This window comes from Hylaeus anthracinus, unplaced genomic scaffold, assembly GCF_026225885.1.
Source record: "Hylaeus anthracinus isolate JK02 unplaced genomic scaffold, UHH_iyHylAnth1.0_haploid 11997, whole genome shotgun sequence".
In the NCBI taxonomy this organism is placed as follows: Eukaryota; Metazoa; Arthropoda; class Insecta; order Hymenoptera; family Colletidae; genus Hylaeus; species Hylaeus anthracinus.
In genome coordinates this window covers 7617079-7640603 of record NW_026534344.1, presented here as the reverse complement: position 1 = coordinate 7640603, position 23525 = coordinate 7617079, and the positions used below count along the sequence as shown (strand labels likewise).

Sequence of the window (23525 nt, the reverse complement as noted above, 5' to 3'; positions counted from 1 at the left end):
TTAAAGCTTAAAGGGTGTTTCGAAGAAGTAGGTCGAAATATCACCTGGTCGCGTGAACAAACAATTCATCCATTAATACATCTTCATTTATTATTCCAATTGCTTCAATACATCAACGAAGAGAGAAAAATAGCTTTCTACGAAAATTACGTTGGATTCAATTTTAGAATTGTTTTAAGAGTTAATAACTTTTTAGCGACAATATGTTAAACATATTCAACCAACATATTCCCTCGTTGGAAAATATTTTTAATGTTTCTTTTATTTATTCATACTTGTTTCTTTCATGAAATGATGTTTTGTTTCTTTTATTCGGAATTACTACATAATCGATCATTGCTCTCAATTCGATTAAATTCATTATCGAATATTCTTGGTATTTCGATTGCCTTGCATACAGATTATCCCAGATTACACAAATTTGTCACGAACAATTTTCACATTTTATAGAGTATTTAAAATCGAACAAGTGTATCATTCTCAGAAACTCCTTTAAAATGATTGCATTAGGAGTTTAGCGTGCGCTTTGAAAGGAATGAAAGGTAAAGAATATGGTGGTTATAGCTTCTATGAAAAATTGTTCAGAAATAAGCTGATAAAGATAAGTTGTGGCATTGCGAGTGTGGTATATGCCTACATAGAAGGAATTCGATTTCCGCGTTATTGTGATGCCATTGTGCATGAGCTATCTCTTTATCCAACTTTGAGTCCATTCTACCATTGTCCAATTCTGTACTTGACAATATGAACCGTAACAGTCAGTCAGTGCGAAAATACGTTTTTGCCGTAACACTTAAATCGTATGACCCATTAACGGAGAAGCAATGAAATGCTAATGAAGTTCTTGGAGCAATTTTCATCGTTTTTATTGGTTACTCGTTGCTTTCAAATGAAATTAAAGATACTGTCGGTATTTAGTTCGATCATGGTTTTCGTGCTTGTTCTAAAAAAAAAGAAACAAAAATAATAAAATAATTTGTAATTAATTTACAAATTGGTAGGAAAATGTATAGGAAATGTTTTAACTGTAATCAATCTCGCATGATGTCACAAACAATTTGTGTATTTACTTTAATTAGATGAAAGTGGATATATATAGTAGATTAAAAAATAAAATTTTGGAAAAGGAATAATAATTAATAGTGGTATTAAATAAATAAACTGCAAATTATATTAATTCTGTCTGTTGATTTAATCTGCAGTAATAAGAATATTTACATACAGTTTAATTGAAAAATTTATTTACTGTCAGTTAACGGTGAATACGTTTGCGCATTGGTTTAATAAACAACGGATAAAAAGTTTTATTTCAAAAATATGAAACAATTTAAATTCAATTAAAAATTCATAAGCGTTTTCAGTACAGTTTATTGGAAAACTGATTTTTAAATTAATTAAATTAATAGTAATTTAATTCTAGCCACTCAAAGTACGTAAGCACAAAAATTTGAAGACTATTTAATGCAAACATTGAAAATTCTGTTGAAAAGTTAGATATGTTAGGCATTAACATTATCCTTTTAATATTTAATATACATTAAGCAACGGATAGTAGTAATGTTATCAAGGGCAACTGCTCATGTCCTTGTAATTTTGAATCTATTTTAGTGATCACCGAACGTTTCACGGTGCGAAAATCGTTAAGCTGCTTTAGCTCGCCTGACACCATCCCGTTTTCTTTCACTTGAACAAATTTACACGCATAATGAATTCCCATAAAATATTATATTAAATGGCGCGAAAATATGTAGTATGAATTACAGAATGTGGAAGCTCGTAAAAACTCGTGAAGTGCAATTATCATATAAAGGGGCTCATGTTTCGCAATTGAACACGCTTAAAATCACGTTAGCGTAATGAAAATATTACCTTTTCATGAAACTTACCGCAGTTTACAAATAACGCTAACGTAAGAACGAGAAAAATAATATTGCGATAGCTTTTGATATTCTGTATAACGTTAAAGTTATATTTATAGTAAATCAAGTGATTGTTAATAGTACTTACTGCAATTATTTTAGGCAGAGTAAATAATGTTAAAGCACCAGAAGTAATTTTTTGTTAAATACAAGGAAAAACTCATGTAGAAAATCTTTTTAAACATTCCTTTAACGTGGCCATATTCATACATTCGTTTTTCGAATTTAATTTATAATACACATAAAAACAATTCAACGCTTTAACGAATTTGATCATTCCGGTCTAACTAAGAGTACCAGTTTACTTCTTAATTAAAAATAAAGCTTACTTTGACCTTATTTTCATACCATTGTATCCATGGACGCATAGAGAACACGTTTGTAATTCCGTTAATAACACTTCCCCAAGGAAGGAATTATGGGCTGGTAACACGCAATACTTTTACCAAGAAAGCCATTCGAAACAGAGGTATTAGTGAATTAGAAGCGTTTTCAGAAAGTACTTGGGACCGATGATATTTTAATTCATTTCAAATTCGTGACAGTTCGTAAGAGTAAAAAGGTATTCTTTTTTTCTGAGTATCTTTTATTCCTATAATCAATGTTCCTGCGCTGAATTAAGTAAATTAATTTTGAGTACATTTCGACGAGGGAACAGTATTTTAACGGCACGGAGGCTGATTAGCTTTGTTTGTAATACGATAAATGCGGATTTATAAATTTCCTTTCATGCCACAGATTTATTAAAAATCGGTCGAGCTCGTTTGCAAGCGGTCGAGCAGTATTTATTACGTTGGAAAATTATTTAAAATACCCGGAAGCGAAAATTTCGCCTGCGGGTTCGATATCTTTTTTTCAACTTATCCGCATAGAATAATTATTTGCTCAAAGTTAGCTAAATTACTCTAAAGAGGTTAGAAGAAAAAAATCTTTTTTTTTTCATAATATGGTAATAGCCTCACTGTCAGTCAAACGCCAAATTTTTTTTCAACTTTGTTAACTCGTACGTAGCGGGGAGCCACAAGAAAACGAATTAATTAAAACTGCCGATATCTGGACGCATAGAAATTCATTTTGTAGCTCATTTATAATAGCTGTGTTGGTTATTTAAAACCAATACGTCGATTCACAAATCACGCCATTAATGCTATCGGCAATTTACAACTGTTTAACGACGACTAACGACTTATTGAGTTAAAGATTTTTTTAATTAATAGAGACGGAAGTACGTTGAAAATGAGAATGATTTGATTTTTTATGAAATATCACAAGGTTTGAATAAATATTGCGTAAAATTATAAATGGCAGTATTGTGATAAATCAAAACGTTTGTACAAAAAGGTGATCATATTTGTGTCGGTGCGATTTATAACAATTTTTATTCAAACCTAGTGAGAATTTGTTAAAAACTGAATTTTTATCAAATGTGATATCGTTTTATTATTTATTTTTGAATAGGTAATAAAATATTTTCTAATTTTTCATTGATGCTAATAATTTAGTTCTTGATCAATCAGAAACGGTATCGGTAATGTCTATTGGAAATAAGAATAAGAACGTACAATTATTTACTATAAGAAATGTTTGCTTCCCGTTAAAATGCTGACTAACAATTACGCAACAGTTGCAATGTCAAAGTGGTGTAGAGGTGATAAGTGATGAAACTACAAGTTGATTATATAATATTAGGTGAACCGGAAAATAATATCGTTTTCGCAATTTTAAATACTTGTTTATCATTCATAAGCTCATTGATTTTTATCAATCTGGCATTGACAATTCGCACACTAGATGGCAAAACGCTGTTGATAACGGGAGCGATTATACAATTAACAATTACAAATAGAAATTTATAAAAAATTTGTTTGAATTTAATGTAAAAGAGACGACACAACTTTCCAGTACACCTAATACTTGATGTAATTAATTGGCTGTCTGTTACCTGTTACAATAATTACACCAAGATTATATTATATACATGTTAAATTCACTTTTCAATCTTTAGATTCTTTTCATTTTCACCATTTTCCTTCCAAACAATTAATTTTAATATTTATAATATTTATTAAATTTTATCATTCACTAGAAATGAGTTTTCACGTATACACTTGGACTAATGATTTGATTTAGATTTTTCGCGTTAAACAACATTTTTATTTGATACCATTGTTAAAAATCTAACGGAGTGAGATCGGCGAAACGGACTGGCCACTCCATAGTTGCCTGTTATCCGATTCAACGTTGAACAAAACTGATATCCAATACTGTGCTCGCAGTTCTACTGTCACATGCCATCTGGTTAAAACCGCAGGCAGTCTTTAATATTTCGTGCAATATCACTGAAAAAGTTCTGATCTAATATTGTGGAGGAACGCAGAATAGTTTTTCCTGTTGGTATTCATTACAGAAAATAACGGCGTACGATGCTTGATACTTCAAACATTGATGTCAAAAAATAATGAAAAAAGAAAACGCGATATTTCAAAGTATTCCGTGTGAGATGAAGTGGAGAAATTACCAAATGTACTTCGAAACTTGCTTAATCTATTTTCGAAGGTACAGAAACATAACATAAATTCTTTGTTTGTAAAAAAAAAATTATCCGAAGAAACACTTGATACATGGACTCGTAATGTGGTTTCCTCCTTTAATTATACATTTTCGGTTAAATATTTGAAGTCGGCAAAGTGCAACTGATCGATCAAGGTTGAAATATTAACTTTGACCTGATTCTTCAAAGTTAGTAAAAGCTTCGTATCGCAAAATTATACTCACACTGCTGTGTAGGCGTTTAAACGTGGAGTGGTAACTACATAAAACCACGGCCGCGCGCACACACATGTGTGCCACTCACCCTCCTTATTTTCCGCTTGTAGGACATTTTGTTGACAGCCTGTCTATGGCATTACGCCGACCATCTAATGTCGGGATAACTGAATCGAGGACGAAAACGAGTTTATCAGTGCTAATATGCAGTGGAGCATTATACCGTCGTGACGTACATGTAAGGTAGAATGCCATTTGGGGGCCACGTACAAAGAGACAATTGAATAGAAAGCATTTTCGAAATTCAATCTCATTTTATTTCGGTAGCAAAACAAAATTATTTAGTTTGGTCTTCGGTATTTTTGACTATTTAGTTGGACTCTTCGGCTTGGTAAATTATTTATCAGTTTCGTTAAACAATTTTTTAGATACATATTATCGACAAATTACTGAGCTTTCCTTATCCAATGGAATAGTTAATATAATTGTCGATTCGCAGAGGTGACTTTCCTTCTGATGTGTTCAAAATAGGAACTGATAAACAAATTATTTTATTAATACCATTCTAGGAAATGTCGATACTCTACTCGATACTTTAAAAGAGGTGAATTGGAAGTTTTGATCCGTTGCAAAATGTATTTTTACAAAACCAATAGTAGTATTAATATTCTTTAAATTAATAATGCAATTACTGTATCCTCTTGGTGATTGAAATTTATAAACGTAACAAAATAATTAAAAATACTTTGGTGTGCTTTGACACATTTATTCATTTCTACTGACTCTCTTATTTTCTATAATTTTTCATTAGATGTCTGTATTATAGGAGCCAAAGACATTGTATTTGCTCTCGCAGAGGACGATTACGTCAGTCAACCATTTTCCTCTTTTAATGTGAACTCTTATATAATTTAATCTTTTTCTTCTATTTGCCTCATTAACGGCTTTTTTCAAACGGAACGCCCATTATAACCATATTATTTTAGTACTTGACCAATTCTTCGTGGATTTCCACGTTTTTCATGTGTGTATAACAGTTCTGTAGTTAACTGATTTTTCTGTATTAAAATCGTTCAGTCCTCTCTAACGTTGGATATAGGTAGAATTATTTTTTGAACATCAAAGTAGAACAGATTCTTTTGTTTGAAGCTTATAACGAAGTCCGTTATAGATCCTTTTTTACTTTTCTCTGTGATGAACTACGTGTGGCCATTATCAAAACTAGTATTTCGTTAATATTCACCTTTCGATGACATTTCATTCCTCAAATAGACACAGACATTGATAATATTAATGATTAGTTCAAACTTAACAAAACGTCATGGTGGAAGTTCTGTCACATTCAGTTTATAAACTTTGAACTAAAAAAATAAAAATTTAGCAACAAATTTTCATTTCTTCCAAAATATGTTTTTACTCTTGACGATTGAAATTTATAAATGTAACAAAATAATTAAAATATAAAATTATTATATTTAAAACTGTTAAATAAGAATATTTAAAGTTATAAATACTAAGATGCAACCACTTTCTTGTCTTTGAATATTTTTGAAAATACACAATAAGATTCCGTTTCGGCACCGTATTTTCATTGTGTAAATATAACATCAATTCCCCTACAATTGCAATAAAATAAACGCATTCCGCATCCATCACGTTGGACCTTATTCACGTCTTGCTTTTATTATTCGAATTGTTGCTCAGTTTTTAAGTATGTAGTCCACGATTTAACCTGTCATGTTCTGCTGTTCGTCTGCTTTCTATCGTAAATTTCTACCTCTCTGCTTTATTCAGGTTATATTAGGGTTGTACGTTTCGCTGTATTTTTTACTCCCTTTTCTTCTCTTGGGTATGACCAGTGCATACCACTTTCATAAGTATTGCTTGTTTATTTATTCAATTTATGTATCGGTTCACAAACTTAATTAGCATAACGTAGTCTTATAATACAGACATCAACTGATGTTCCGCGTGACTGGCATAACAGGAACAGCATAAATCGATACATAAGTAATTGTGATAATTAGGCTATGGATGTATATGCAAGTTCATGTTTTCACAGATATAGAAAAAATAATGGAAACCTAGATGAAAGTATGTCTTATCTTTTAAATGGTATAACATGTAGGTAATTGAACAATAACAAAAACTTATTGGTAGATTTATTGTTATTATTTACTTGAATATATATCAGATTCCTAAGTTTCGTGATTTAGGTATTCTTGAGCTTATCTAAGTATCAACCTTAAGCTGACAGAACCCTAAGACACTTCAAATTGTTTCGTCAGACTTTAAGGATTATCCCTCCCTTACGATGTTACATAATACATTGGTTAGATCTTGCGTATCTAAATCATACTTCCATGTTACATCATCTCGTAAGTCCAAATGCCATGTTTGATATAATATAATATTATTTTACATGAACACAACATTGCTTGAAATAATTGAACCAAAACTCTCTCGATATTTTTAACGTGTAACATGAAATGCTCAATATTAACATTTGATTATAATTTTCATGAAATAAATCATAAAAAATGCTCTAGACTCCCGAATATGAATTTGTAGTTTATAAGTTGAGGTACTTGCAATCTTATAAATAAGGGCAGGATCATTAGAAATGCTGCAAAATAGTTAGTAAATAATCGTGGGATCGAATCGTTCTATCGTTTTCATAATAATTTAAGCAAACTTTGAGGATAACCCTAAAACATCTTTGCGGTGTTTGGCGTGGATGGAAAGACAAGCAAAACTTGTTCGGCACTCGACGCAATAAAGGGGGATTTACTCGTGGATGTTCTAAAACGAGGGGTGTCAAGGAATTTATGAAGAAAAAACTACTCGATCGATTGTTTAAAATTTTGTCTCGCTCTTTTACCAACTATAGAGGAATGCCTAGAAATTATCTTGCGATAATGCAATTTGTATATTTTTAGAAAACATTTTTGAAAGAGGTGCATCTGAGAATAATAATTTTCTTTGATAGAAATGATTTCCAGTATTACATAATATCTGGAACAAAAATATTAACGAGATTTAATCGAGCATAAGATTGATTATTATTAGCTAGAATAAATCTAGAAATTCATAAAATTCTGTAATTTTTATACGAAAAAGAAGGAAAATCTCCAACTTTTTTTTATATTAATAATAACAGTGTGAGATGTTAAAATACCACTTGCACATAAATATTTTCTATAAGAGTAAAAACGTTAAGATGAGAAGTATTCGAGAAAAACTGCTTTAAAGCTCTTGATCTTTACTCTTTGCCACCGCAGACTATCTTCCAAACTCCCATAACTCCTCGAGCCAAGTTTTATCAGAGCATTCTTAAGTCTACGACCTGTAAGGAAATTCGAAAAGAAGCCAATGATTTGACCGCGTAAAACTCTTTGAGGCGCTCGAAGAAAAAGGGAGAATCATTGGAAACGGTAGCCCGTCGCAAAGAGGGTAATTTCATGCCGTTGGAGATCTATTTCAAAGAAATTATGCTTACTCGCGTGTTTTTAAGCGTAGGCGTAGCCAACGAATGAAAGGGGACGGCGAAGTTGACTGATTTAATTTTCTAAATATTCATAGAACCCCATGTCCCTCTGGCAAACGACGAAGCCTGCCAGCGACTCGGAACACCATAAATATTCTATGTTGCTCCATCGTAACTTGAAACGAGAGACGAATACGGAATATCTCGTGTGGCAGCTTCGCACCTAGTATACGTGGCGAACGTAACGAAATATTAAGTTATGTAATTACCCATGTAAATTAAACTTTCCTTTCTCCTGGACGAATGAGCAATTCCCAAGATTATTCGACGCGTACCGTATTAACCAGGCGCCTGATCGGATGGATTAATTTTGATAATAAACGATGAATCTCTGTGAGACGCGTAACAGTCACTCGCTCATAGCTTTTTAATTTATTTAGGGGTTGAATGCTACGTCAGACTGATCGTACAATTTCAATTATGATGTGCGTCCTGAGGAGTGCTTTGAGATTTTGTTTTGCAATAGTAAATTACACCTTTTTTCAGTGAATATAAACTAACACGAGGATAAGAGATACGGTTTAGTTGAAATGTTGTTTTGAAATTTTATTTATTCACGTTCTAATTATCGGGACACTTTTTGATAACCGTCATTTTAAAAACAGTTGAAAGCTCTAGGTAAATGCTATACTTTGTTCCACATTAAAATATAAGATAGTAGAGAATTATATAAATTACAGGCATGACCTTTTATCACTTTTAAACAATAATTTATATCACGTGTAATTTTATTAATGTAGACTTTCGTTTAAAATGAAAACATTGGGTATATATCATTGTGCCATTTATCGTTTTATTAAAAAATAAAATCCTCAAGGCTCTTTGTAACCTACATCGAGATTAATTAACGTTTCTTCTGAGCCTTCATATTTTTTGCAAACTTGTACGTGGGTTGCTGTAACCATCTCTCAGATTCTGTAAATAGATAGAATTTTACAGGAAACATAGTTTCATAAAATTTATTTTTATTTAAAGTAGCGAAAGATGATTTTCATTTAGCGAATAGTGTAAATATTCCTTAACACCTCGCTACTAGAGGATATCTCGAGTTCTTAGCGCAGAAGAAGTACATCATGGGTGTCCACGGAGTAGTCGATTACTTGAAAAGGTTATAGGAGGCACAGAGATGTATATCACTCGAAAGAGCATAGAGGAAACTTTGATCAAATATACTATAATATATTCCATTTTGGATCGTTACGTATTGGAGTGACTGGGAAATAGGGAATATTATTCTTCACGTAATGCGACAATGGAGACGGAACGGAGGGATAGTGGAGAGCAAGGTCATCAATGATTCAATGGCATTCTGAATTTTCCCGGTGGATTCCAAAAAGTACAGGAACAGTGCACCGTGTAAATGTCTCACGTTGAATTCGAAATGGAATATGAGAGGACATTTACGCATGGAATTTTGAGAAACGTTTTGGAACTGGGGAAAAAAATGATTTAAAACGCAGCAAGAAGCTTGACGAAAACGTGTACGGCGAATGACCAACGAATCAGGGACCACTCTAGATTTCTTAAAAGGTCCATTTTTTAAGTAAAATTAAAGAGGATACTCTCTTTCTTTGGACCAGTTTCGAGGAAACTTTCATGATTTGTTTGCAGCCAAAATACTTGACATAAAATTTTGAATTGTAGTACATTTATTTATACATTCTGTATAGAAGATTCTCTAAAATTGTCAACTGTTCTGCTGAATTTGTCTAGAAGTCACCTGGTAGTCTGAGCCAATGTAACCTTAAATATAATTTGCTAGAAATTTTTTAACGGCCTCAAGAAATCTATTTTTTTTTTAAACCAGAAGAAAACGAGTACCCCCTTTTATGCTCGGTATTTATTAAGATTGATTATTAAGCTGATACCGTAACATATATTACGATTTCTATATGTTTAATTCGTGGGATCAATCTGAAAGCTGTTAAAATCTTTATTTAATACTTATTAAATCATTCAACCTATCCAAACAACCATGTCAGGAAATGCAATGTTTGCATTCGAGTGGTCTGGAATAAATTTTGTGCAACAGGAAATGAAACTGTAGATATTCGCCATCACGGCTAACCCGTCACTTCTCATGGCCGACATCTAACCAACAGTGGATCGATTCGATATCCGACGTCTTTTGGGGAAACTAATCTTTTTCCCAGATTACCAAGTGATAATTATTTCATAATTTTCAAATTTCATCAACGTTCATGTTCTCTGAGGGGTAATGGGATAGAGCGGGAGGGGCGAGGTTTTAAAGGGAAAAGAATAGATGATTTAAAAAATTATAAACTATATATTTCGATTGATGTTGTTACACCAATATTTATATGTATGTTTCTGATTCTCATTATCGTTACAGTTACAGTACGAAGATTCTGGATTGAAACATTATATGCATTCGACGCATAATCCTCCCCCGCTCTCCGGGATTGTGTAACATCCCCTAGGGATTGCGCCCCTCATTCTGGGAAACGTTATTTTAAATGCTTGTAACCCCTGTTCGTTCCGCGGACTTCCAATACCTGTAAATGCTGCACTGAAACTTTTTCTGAAAAAACATTTATTATTACTTTGATATTGGAATATTTTTCTTTGTAGTGAGCGTTCTATTAGATTTTCAGAGATACCACTAATTCTTAGGAATTGTTACAATATAGATAATGTCTATTTTATACATATTTCTAGTACGAAATGGAACCATCAGAAATTTAACAGCTTAACTGCCAAGATTAACAATTGTGAAAATGTCTATGAGACTAAAATATTGTTTCTGTGCAATTAGACATTATATAGTTTACCATTTGCAATAGTACTTATTTTTACAACCCGTTTCAAATTTACCAGTTCTACCCAGATTTGTTTTCATTAACATTCTCACCTTTGAAATTAATTTATTTGTTTTCCTAGTGAAAATCCTTGTCATCCATACATGGTCATAAAGTACAGGTTTATTTCGATAATTGGACTTGTAATCTGAAGAGGTTACTATTGAGGTAAACAAATACTGAAATCCTTTAAAATATAGTGTGCTGTAATCGTTATCGATAGCTACTTGTAGGATTAACTCTGAATTAACAGTAACATTATCCGAAGACTCGATATCAATACAAATCGGCAAGTGGTATAAACTTTAGACCGATGATGCAAGTAGAAAAATTACCCATCGTTACCTGAACATTCCCAGCAATAAGTACCACAATCGATGAATTTGCACAGGTGGACCAATCGTAGGATTGGAATGAAACGATAGTGCAAGTACAATGTTAAGTACACTGGTCGAGTTTTATTAATATCGAGCCTTCCAATTGGAATGAGATACTAGCGAAGGTACGAGAATGATCCGTTTTTCAATCTACTCGTTTCTTGTAATAATTGCTGCGATCGATGGATTGGCACAGGAGGATCAATTGCACAGCTTGCGCGTTCCCATGATTTAAAGCCTTTAGATTTTCTTGCGAATGGAATAAAGATATTTTCATTTGCTCTGTAGGATCCACAGAATAAATTGTACATTAAGTATTAGATTGTTCCAATAAATAAAAGCCTAGAGGATTTTTGTTATAGTACTATTGCAGTAATATCTGAACTGAAACTTCAATGAATTGAAATGAACTTTACTTGGACAAATATTAGGGAAAGCTATATTTAAAAAATTCCAGACTTTGTATACCTTTGGAATTCTTTGAACGTTTCACTTAAGAGTTGTTAATATTTAACTTTCAAAACGGTTGAGTAGAAGCCCTTTCTTCGATACTTCTTCCACATACATATTAATTCACGGTAAACGTTAATAATTAGCAGGTGAAAGCCAAGTGACGTTCCGCTGAATCTTTAACCTCGTGGATATTTGATGATGTGGGAGGTCTTACTTCCTATCTCTGCACTCCGTAGATTCGGTAATTAATGTTCAACATCTCCGTTTAAATTAACTTAAATGCATCTCGAATTAAAAACAATTTCTTCTTTCTTTCGAGCTCATTATTGTTGCCGTTGCAAAAAAACATATTCGAAGACAATAATGGAGATGAAAATTGTTCAGCGTAATTTTATGAAACGTTCTGAGGGTAAAAATATTCAAATACGCAAGTACGTGAATGTATTTGCACAGAGTTATTGGGAATATAAAAAAGGTGCACAAATGAAGTAGATTATATATAGACAATAATATTATATTTATATTATTCATTTGATTATACGCGCATTATTTATTCCGTCATTCTCATACTACTTATATTACATTACGATTATAGTTTAGCTTATAAATTTCTAAAAAGAACCAAGTTTTGAATTTTGGAATACGAGGATGCTTACCAGAAAATCTTTAATGTCAATGCTGACTCGACTCTTTCGGCTCTGACGTATCGAGTTCTCGAAGTCCCGAAGCAACATGTAAACGTAATATTCATGTTTTCGTTTTAAGCGGCGAAGAAACAAAAGTTGATGGATCCCGTGATACCGATGACAGCATTGTGAAAATAATGAAATGGCACGCATCCAAAGAGATCTACACAACGTCTATCGCGAGAGTAAAGAGGTTCTGAAAGACTAGCTTCCAGAACTGGCCGAGAGCCAATTCACGTTTACCTGATATGTCTACTCTCTCCACGCTTAAATAATACTACGCGAGTTCACTTTCATTTAAGATAGAATTAGAGATTACGTTTGATAGGGGATGTTTTCAGACGAGAACAAGTCAAATCATCTGTCAAGATGGAATTTCTTTTTATGCTCTGCGATTGCTTATAAGTAGATGAAAATCTTTAAATAATTGTACCTCCCTTAGTATTTGAGACAACAGACGTATATAACAATTTTAATGAAAATATATTTATGGAGAAAAATAGAAATCTATATGGTTTAGTATTAAATTAATGTACAATTAGTACAATTAATGCGAATGGTACAATGAGTGAATTCTCATGAATTTTATTCTACGTATATTTAGATATTTATATAAATGTTGTTTATATACATTAAGATTTCATTTTATCACTTAATGTTGCTTCAACATTTTAAATAGGATTCTCTATTAGAAAAGGAAGTTATTATTACTTGGTACATTTTCTATTCTTATTAGTACTTCTCTCCAAAAAATTTTAAATAACATATACAATTTAAAAAAAATAACAACAGTGTGATCAATCAGCTGTTTGGCAATCGCCATAAAAACACACTTTCTCAATACCTCGCGCTTCAACAAATCAAAGGATTAATATCGTAGAAACTTTGGCATAACACTTACTCCTTAAAATAAAAGTTTAACTGAAAACTAGAGCATGTTTAGTTGAGATGAGGTTATCGCATAAAGAGCAAAGTCCGTTAAAAATTGTATCGACGCCAGGCGAACAGAGGTACGTAAAGTTAGGATTGCCAGGAAGTTACGCGCGCAGTTTTCTCACGGGCGAATTTCGCGACATTTCTTTTCCAACATTTCATTGGTAGTTAGTTCAATTGAATTTCCTCCAAACGTGTACGTGGACAAAGTTTGCAGCAGAGGCAACCCCGACAAGTAACTGCTTGATGGGCTAACATGACTCTGGGAGCATCTTGTTACGGAAAGCTGGCCAAAGCTCCAACTTGTCCTTAATGTTTCAAACTACAGTTTAATCTTTTCGTAAGTATCTCCATGAGAATGACAGGTTGACTTGTCCCGTGAAATGACTTGTGCACACGTGTGTAGATGTGAAGTGGTACAAAATGAAATGTGCCAAGACGGTGTTACAGACTTTATTGGAGTATTATACAATGCACTGATTGGTTATCGAATGGAAGACGAAAAACGAATACTGTCCGAGTCTTCGACAATATGAATGCTTTTATAATATTGTATTACTTATGTGATGTATGCTCAGTTAATATTACAATGAACGATTCTTACGGTATTATAATTGTATAATGTTATAGTATAAATAATATCATCACACAGTAGTAGCAAATAAATAATTAATTGTTGGAAGAAGCGTCAAGAATCGTATGGTAATTTTTTTAGATTATATATGTGATGTTTCAGAAATACCAAGTTTAATTAAAGTTTCATTTATATAATCGACGTTTTATATGCAGCAACTTAAAAATACGGCAGCTAATGAAGATCGAATTCCTCCAGCAAGGTTTTCTGTGTTCTTTCGATGTTAGTATGCCGTTTAGTCTGCATTTAATTGTACCTCTCCGTCGTTCGAACCTAATATCCGCGTACATATATTCTGACTGTAGGTACTTACACGATGTAAGCACATAAACCACTCGAGTGCAGCGGGCGAACATCGAGGTTAGCTGAATCGAATTTTAAAGATTTTCCGCAGGGTCAAGCACGTCTTTGGTGGAATAGATACCGTGTCTGCAAAATAATTCCTTAAGGGGTTAGCCCACTTTAAAACTTGAACAAAATCGAATTTTGGGTGTGTTCAAACGGTGCTTTAAACTTCTAAAAGAAAATACTGTTAGTTCTAATTAAAAATTAGAAAGCTTCTATGGAAAGCCTCAATTAAATAATAGGATTGGCGTTTTCAAATAAATTTCTTGTAATTGTAAACGCTTTATTCAACTTTGTTTAAAATCAAATTCTGAGAGAGACTTTATTTTTACATTACGAATGGGAATGTCTATCGATTTTACGAAATACCAAAAACTGTGGAATCTACATTTTTATGACAATAAATGATACTTTTTGCTCTCGACTATTTTTCAAAGAATTGAAACTCTTGAAAAAATATTTTTATATACTTTAAGACTTGTGTAATAAATACATTTCAAGAGATTTCCTAGAAGTTTCATAATTTCCGGGAAATAAATTCACAAAAATGGGTTATTTCTGAGGGTGTTTAAACAGGCTAACTCTTTAAAGATTGTACCAAAGAATTTCCTGGGCGTTTTACTAATTTGATGTGTTACATGAGTACGAACTGAGATTAATGATTCTGAGACGTAAAATTCCCCAGGGATATTGAATTTCAGGGATCTAATGCGACCTCCGCTTTAATCGGAACCAACTATTTCCGCTTACGTCCACCGTCGATGGATGGGACCTTATCGAAATTCGCAGTTTTAAAGAATTTCAATAGTTCATTCTTGAGATTTTTATCAAGTATCTCTTTGGAAATGTAGAGGAATGAGAAACCTACCCTTGGGATAACATTCTGAACCAGGAATGGTTAAATCGAAGGCTAAGTTAAATTTAAATTTAGTTACATTTAATAGGGATTAAGAAGAAGGACCAAATATTAAGTGTTTTCCGTTATTTTTTATTTACAAAGAAAAATTTTGTTAATCCTTTTTAACTTTGAGAATAATTTAAGGTACGTTTTAAATTTCAATTTTTAATTTTCTCATGACGTAAAAGATTAACCATACTGTATTCGGCGTATAAATGCATAGTTTGTGCAACTTCATGTAAAGCAAGTATTAGCATACAAAACAATACTTGCATAAAGAAAAATATTCACATACGCAGTTTAAGGATTAGCAATCAATAATGACGTATTGTTAGCTAATGGCAGGGAAAGAAAGGCCTTGGTTGTGATAGTAGTCGGTTAAGTGTAGGTACAGAACAATTACGATTAGTAGAAGGAATCGCATGGTGTAATACGAGAGTGGCTAGCAGTGTACCCAATCTGTCTCCTAAAACAATATGTGGGGATATCCAAGTTAAATGCAGGATATTTAGGCACTACTATGTGTCTGCTATTAAAGCTACCCGAGATAGGTTAATCAGGTCCGTGGGCAGCTTAATAAGCTCTTCAGGGTGCTTAACCAGTTTCTCAGGCAGCTTAACCACCTTAATCGGCGTCCTAGGAAGCTTAATAAACTATTTAGAACAACTCCTGCTATTCTTGCAAGGTACAGCATTTTTAATCTTGTGCGAGTAAGCATTTTGAGAAAACGGTTTGTGAGTAAGCTTTGGTTGATAAGCTGAAAAGCATTTTGTTGCTTTGTACATATAAAATTATGTATAAAAAATTGTATATATAATATTTCATACAATTTCTGTTTGATTAAAAAATAAAATCTTGAAGCCTCAATTGAAAACCCCTTAATATGTAAATATACTTTGTATACATGTAAATTTATTTTAATTTGTGTTGGTATGTGTTAGTACAAAGGTGCCTTATACGTTCCTTGAGTAAATAATAATTAATTGTATCAGATGCATGAACAAATACTTTTGTGTTACGATGGAAATCCTAAGGCCTTCATTTTTTCTTTTCTTTCGTCATAAACAATACGTAATAATACATTACAATATACAATGTATAAATAATCATTACAAACACTAATAATGGTATTATTTTTGTTGTTCACAGGTAACATGACGTTTACCCGAGACGTCTGCAGAGCAAGAACATAGAGGTACGTACCTTACTTACAACTTGTTAGACACATTAAAGCGCATTAGAATGGAGCGTTCGTCTTTCGACTAACAATAAGTCGCGAACCTTCGAAGCGCGAACCGAATACAAATAGCTTAGCGACATCGGAATTTTGCTAATAGGACTTTCACCTAGAAGATAACGCACTACTCGTCATTGTTCCTGTTTAATTTTGATTAAAAAACCAGCAATTTCGATTGGACTTAAAAATCATTCTCCACGAAAAAGAGTAATTCTTGTAAATGTTTAAAAAAACAAATCAGTGACAGAACTTTTAATTAGTTTCTTGTAAATCTTCTGATTATTCTTTTGCAAAAATGTCTTATTGTACAGTATTCAGAGGTCGTGATTGGATTTATTTCCGTCGGTAGAACCTCGTCGATCCATTAATAAATTCTCTCATGAAGGTATTTATAATGGAATGTAAATATTAAACAATCGTATACGCGCGTGGCATCACTTTGTGGTATCGTATAATTGAAGGTATTCCGTACCAAGTTGTCTCTGAATTGATTTTTGCTGAAAAGAACTTCCCTAATTCATTGGTAGTACTATCGTAAAAACACTTTTAATGAAAAATAAATATGAGGAATGTTGACGAGGTCGTGCTTGGACGTGTTTTCAGCGGGAAAATTCTGTCAGCGTATTGAGGATTATCTCACAAAGGTATGAAGGTATATACATATACAAAATTTTATACGTATTTACCGAATTAGGTCATTTTCGGGTTCGTTTTCATCGGAAAAACTCTGCTATTCGTTGATGATATGCTCATGAAGATCATTATAACAGGAATTAAAGCATAATAAATTATATATGCATGCTTCACCGCTTTGAAGTAGCAAATATTCTTTGATCCGAAATATAAAATGACTTGCATAGGATACGATAGTTTTATGTAAATGAACCAAATAAGAAATTAAACAGTGAGTTGAATCCGGAGGTTGATAGACTCTCGAATAAATTAAAATTCGTTCTTATTAGGTCAATACTTCCAAGTTAACTTTTGTTAACTACTTAGTTTAAAAGTCAATATCTATCCTGGGAAATATTTGAATAGAAAGGTACATATCTCGATTAGTTGGAGAATATTAATTAAACGCGACTGTCACGATATAAATGTTTGAAACAAACAGTATGAAGAATTCATAAAATAAAAGGGAACAGTTGCGAATTTTGCTGAAAAATATATAAAAGAGGATTCCAATCTTTAAAAATACGTAATTTATAACGACGAGTTCAAATTCAATATTTCCGGTGCAAATGGAAAAATAATTGCGTGGGAGAAAACTGAATATTGCAATGAATATGAAATATCTTCGATCGACGGTTAAATTTGAAGCTGGATGACGAATTGTGAGGGATTGCATTTCATATTTTGGTGTTGGAACGTTATCGTCAGCTATAGAATACGAAATCTGGCTTATTTAAACGTATTAACTATTAATTTAAAAATGAATGATATAGGTGAGGAAAAGAATGTAGATAAACGCAAAACAACGAGAAAGTGAGGTATTGTCCACAACAGAGGAAGTGCGTGGAACGTAAACAAATAAACAGCACGAAATTCAGTTGGTCGATAAAACGAGCGTTTGGATAACAACATTTAATATTTTTCTGCGCTTCTCCATCTGAACAATTTTAATGAAACAACAGTGGAACACCCGCTATTAACTTGTTACTTATCCTCCGTCATTTTCGAAATTTGTTTAAATATTTTTTTTCAGAACGATTGCAAATCGAACGGAGCATTTTATTTTCTATTTTGTGACAATCTCGTTTGCTCGGTCAGTTGTTACTAAATGTACACTCGGCCGTCCGTGCGCAGTTAGAGGAAACCGAGTCGCAGTGGAAATATGTAACGTGTATTGCCTTCGTTTCTCTTTAAATTAATTGATTTGTGCGTGTCTATCGGTTGGAAATAAAACCTCGCCAGAAACACGCGAAAACGAACGAACGGAGATATGGCGATTCTATACAGACGGAAAATAACGTGCCCAAAAATTAAATTGAAGAGAAATTGAATGTATCGCGATATTCTAGAATGTAGTTTCGAGTGACGAGATAGTCACTGGAGAGATGAAGAAAGGACAGTCGAAGATTAAGGAGTATGAGGGTTGAGCGATGATTATTATTTAATTATTTGTATTTTTGTAGAAATTTTGTAGAGTCTTTAATTTAAAAAGAGATTTTAACGCTTTATTTACTACTTGTAAGATTTTTAATTTCATTGTTCTTTATTACACTACTTACTGTAATGTCTTTCATGAATATTATACTGCATTATAATTATTTGTGTTTTTAATAAATCTTTTCTAACGCCGATACCTAAAGCGTTAATAAATAATCAAAATTGGATTCCACTTCGCCAAAACTGGTATGTGGTGTTATACAAGTTAGCAGAATATGAACAACGTGCAATAATTTTGCTTTATAGTATGAATGATTACATCAGAGTTGCGCATTTTATAGGTAAAAGCACGTAACTTTGCACGCGTGTTATTTATAGATAATTAGTCTTTTTAAGCGTTGTAGGATGGAATGCACTTTGGGGCGCCATATCGGCGAATGGCGTCCAAAATCCATTACCAGCCTGTAACTTCTAAATGGGTGATCGGATTTCAATTTTCCTTTATTCACTTTAAACCTATTTTTAAGGCAAACGCTTTTAATCGTTACAAATTTTTCTTTAAATCTAAATAGTTTCATACAATTAAAAGAAAAAAGTATTTAATTCTAAAAGTAGATCTATGTAGTTACTTGGATGAATGAAGATTAAATTGAATGATAATTATAAAAATAAGTTTTCGTGAACAAAATTCAACATATCTATCTTTAAACGTTTAATGATACTACTCGTGAAGTAACAGTTTCACGTATTCATATACAAAACTGTACTGAAAATAGAAAAGTTAACGAAACAAATACTACAAGGTAAACAAGCTTTCACACATCGTACGTGACTTCTTACATTTGAGTCTGATTAGATCTTTAGTATCCTCACTAGCAGAAGGTTTCATTGTCTACAGGAAGATTCAACAACTCGAGTTCACTCAAACAACCAGACGACACTAGAGCTTTTTAAAGTGCCTATTCGCAGACACAATTTGCCTGTACATGTTGTATTATGTTGTGTTATATTGCGTCATTGTTATGTGTGTTTTGCTGTTATATATTCCATATATTAGGGGGACCGAAAAGTAATAAAAATATCTTCCACTTGGAAAGGTTTGTCAATGAGAAATCGAAGAACTTTTGTAAAGGGAATCGAACAACTGCTTTTACGCTGGCAAAAAGTTCTAGAAAATTATGAAAATTACTTTGTTGATTAGTATTTAAGATATATTTAAAATGTTGATAAAATTTTGATTACTTTTCGGTCCCCCTAATATACATATAACACAGCGTAACAAAAGATAAAACAACATCACACAACCTACAAGTGAACAGAATATAAAACAACATAAAACAATGTATACAGCAATATCACCACACAACGGTACACGCAGTCTATGTACATATGTAAAGAATCGTGACGAGTGGCGTATACAAGAGTGTTAGATTTGGCACTAGACTGCTTAAGTGTTCCAAATTGTCGTCTGCGGGTTGTTTTTGGCACAGGGAAATCCTTTCGCACCCTTGATGCAAAAGAAATGGCTGAAGCATCGGGGAAGAGAAAGATGTCAAGTTCTAACAGCTCTCCAAGCTCTAACGGGCTGTGTTACCACTTCTAAATTCTCAGGAAGAGGTAAAGTAACTTGGTGCACAATATAAAACGGCTACCCCCAGGAGCGACGCATGCTCTCTGCGTTCCTTTCAGCCCACCCTCCGTAAAAGATGTTAATAGCGTAAAATAGAAGCGAAACGAAATTCTGTCTATCGAAATGTCTGTCATCGGTTCATTTGGTCCCGCTGGATAGAAATCAAACACAAACAACGACACACTTTCGCTGTTTGCACCGAAACATAGAATCTTAGGTAACATTTCATCTATGCTTCTTGCCAGCAGCCATCGCGTCTTCGGAGTAGAGTGACAAGCAAGCCACGTCTGGGGACAGACACTTTAAAAAGTTCCAGAAGTTGCTTGCTTTGTAAACATTTGATTGGACTCGAGTTTCAGAGTCTCCCCCCTGGCAAACCAGCATGGATCGCGCGACCTGGCGCTGAATGTCGAGAGCCATTCAGATGAAAGTGTAAAAAATCATATACAAGGTATAATGGGTGACTTGCAATCATCTGTGATTGTTTCGAGGTTATTACAAAGGGTAAATTTTATATTTCGAGGGCACTTTTAAATGTAGATATGAGTTTTTCACTCTATAATTATTATTATTTTTAAATATGTGATAAGTGTATTAGAGTTGACCAAAGGAAGGATAAATCACGCAAGCCAGTTTGTGATTTTTATTTTAATATATTGTACCATGAGTTCTCAAAAGTCGAAGTGTATAATTCATGAAATAAAAAATGAAGCTTTACAGCTTGGAACGCCTGAAATATTTACTAGTGTGAAATAGCTTTTGGTCTCGAGCGTGTTTGTCCTATTTATTAGTAATAAGCTTATACGTGGATCTAATTTATTCCTTATTGGTGTAAACAACGTGACCTATTTTCGGACCTGTACTTTCAGTTTTTAAAAATTGTGCAAAAGGTTTGAAGAGGAATTTTTTATGATTCGAAACTTTTGTTTTAAAAAGAGTTTTAAAACAAAGAAAGAAAAATTGAAATCTGTGAACGGGAGTTTATGTATTTATGGCAACTGAAAATATGGGAATGTATATGAGGATGTGTACAAATTCGAAAATATACAAAATATCTATAAATAGATATTTGATCAAGAATAACATACATTTTAATTGAATTTCTATAAATTCGCATGTTAAAAACTTTTCTCTTCACTACTCCAAGAACGAATAACAGAGGATGATACAAAGCAGAACCATACTAATAGCGTTAATCTAGCCACGCGCCCTTGAGGCAGGTTTTAACACTTCTATTATCTATGTACAGTGCGAAACTCTAACTCGCGATATATGTCCACCATTTACCACCACGATAGTCCAACCTAATCAGTCGGCTTAACAGTCTGGAGACTAGGCACCCTGTCAAGCTAGGCTTGGGCGGGATTGGGGCACACTCAACCCTGTCAACCTCTTACGTCGACCTCGCGGTACCTGTTAAGCCATAGTAAAAGGTTTCGTGGGACCGTCAGCAACCATTTTCAGACAAGTTATCTTCTTACAGTTCTTGATATTCGTCGACAAGCGCCTCGAGAATGTGAGTACGCCACGTCAAAAACGCTATGACAAAATCCGATGATGCCTCCAAGGTGTGGCCTCTGGTGAAACTTTCGGGAACTTGTTAAAACTAGTATTGTATTAACTAGTAGATTTTTTTTTCTAGGATCATTTTTATCAATCTAGTCTAATCTATATTCTGCACTATAAAATTGTTACATCATATTATTTATTACAATACTATCTATTACTATTTGGAATAACAAATATCAATAAATAATTGTTCTGTTTTTCAAATCACGTACACGCAAGAAAATTATTTTAATAAATATTGGATCAATTAATGTAGGTTAAAACATAAATAATTTTAAGCATTGCGAAAAAACTATGGCAGTTAACATTTTAATGAGGTGCTATACTCCAGGGCTTCCAAAAAATCGATTCATCTGTCTTTGCTTACGAGGTCTTGGAAGCGTGTATGAACCTGACGGATTTCCTTGAAATTCGTAAAAATAGCAGAACTCCGTGTTGGATATCATTGTTACGCAAAGAGAGTGTGGCAAGTATATTGGAAAACGGGCGAATGAAGGCTTTGAAATGCAAAGAAAAATTAAAGCCGGCGGAGAAACCTGTTTATGAAGTTCTCTCTCAGGATAATTTACCAGAAACTTGTCCGGGTGAAATACGGGTGAGCATCATTACAAAATCCCTGTGGTTTACATTCAACGGTACTCCTTGTTTCTTTATTTAACGAAGATAACTCTCTTGAAGGGTTGGTTTCGTTAATTCGGCCACTGACTCGTAATATGCATTTTTGGACAACCTTGGTATTTCAGTCACTTCTACGATATTAGATATCCTAAACATTATTAATGTTTTAAATACTCCAAACGTGCCAAATATACGAAATATTCTAAATACAAGATTTGTCAAAGCTTAGGAGCAGTAGACTAAATGATTCTGCATCAAAATTCCACTAACGTTATTTTCACACCACTTACCTCCATTTTCTTTCATTCTTCGCCTTTCCCCTGGCAACTATTCCTCCACTAATTATGTGGCAAAATATTTTCGCAAGTTTCCCCGCGTTCAATTCAGCCACGCTCGCTTCGAAACTACGTCTTAAACAGTTTGTAGGAAGACAGTCAGTATTGTTACGACGCTGTAACGCCTACCAACCAAGTTTTCTTCTTCCAAGTCCTGTACCGACTCTCGTATTTCTATAAGCCGAGTATTGTTCAAACATCTATAATCGAGTCAATCGAGTTTCCATCCGGAACTTGAACTCTGGGGTCTAATTCAGACTCTCATATAAACCCAACTTCATCCGGTGTGATCTAAGAGGACGACCGTCACCATGCGACACGACGAGGACAATACTATGTATATTTCTTGAATTAATGGTTTGCCAATGTTCTCAGCGCTTTGCTAGAGTTAGGCGGACTGAATAAATATGGTTGAATGAGATGAAAGTTTTACGTAACTTTCAACTGAGAAGATCTTCTATCCTTCTAGATAGAACTGTAAGATGAGAGAAGTTAGCTAGAAGTTAGAATATATTCCATACCTTTAATCTTTTATTAAAAATCAAAATCTTAATGTCTTTATTGGGAAATCTTTCATAGATACATAAGCAAGTACGAAGTAGATGGAAAGAAACTCGTCGTTTTTCAAGCGGTAATAAACTGCGACCTCG

General features: G+C 33.3%; 1 protein-coding gene across 3 annotated transcripts in view; it reads left to right on the top strand.

The window, feature by feature from the left end:
• The window catches only part of LOC128889672 (1-phosphatidylinositol 4,5-bisphosphate phosphodiesterase epsilon-1-like), a 115982-nt gene that overhangs the window by 3429 nt on the left and 89028 nt on the right, over positions 1 to 23525 (top strand). For all 3 annotated transcript variants that reach the window (XM_054147508.1, XM_054147506.1, XM_054147507.1), the window contains exon 2: positions 16527 to 16572. The gene's annotated coding sequence lies outside the window, so the exon portion shown is untranslated. The remainder of the gene's footprint in view (positions 1 to 16526; positions 16573 to 23525) is intronic.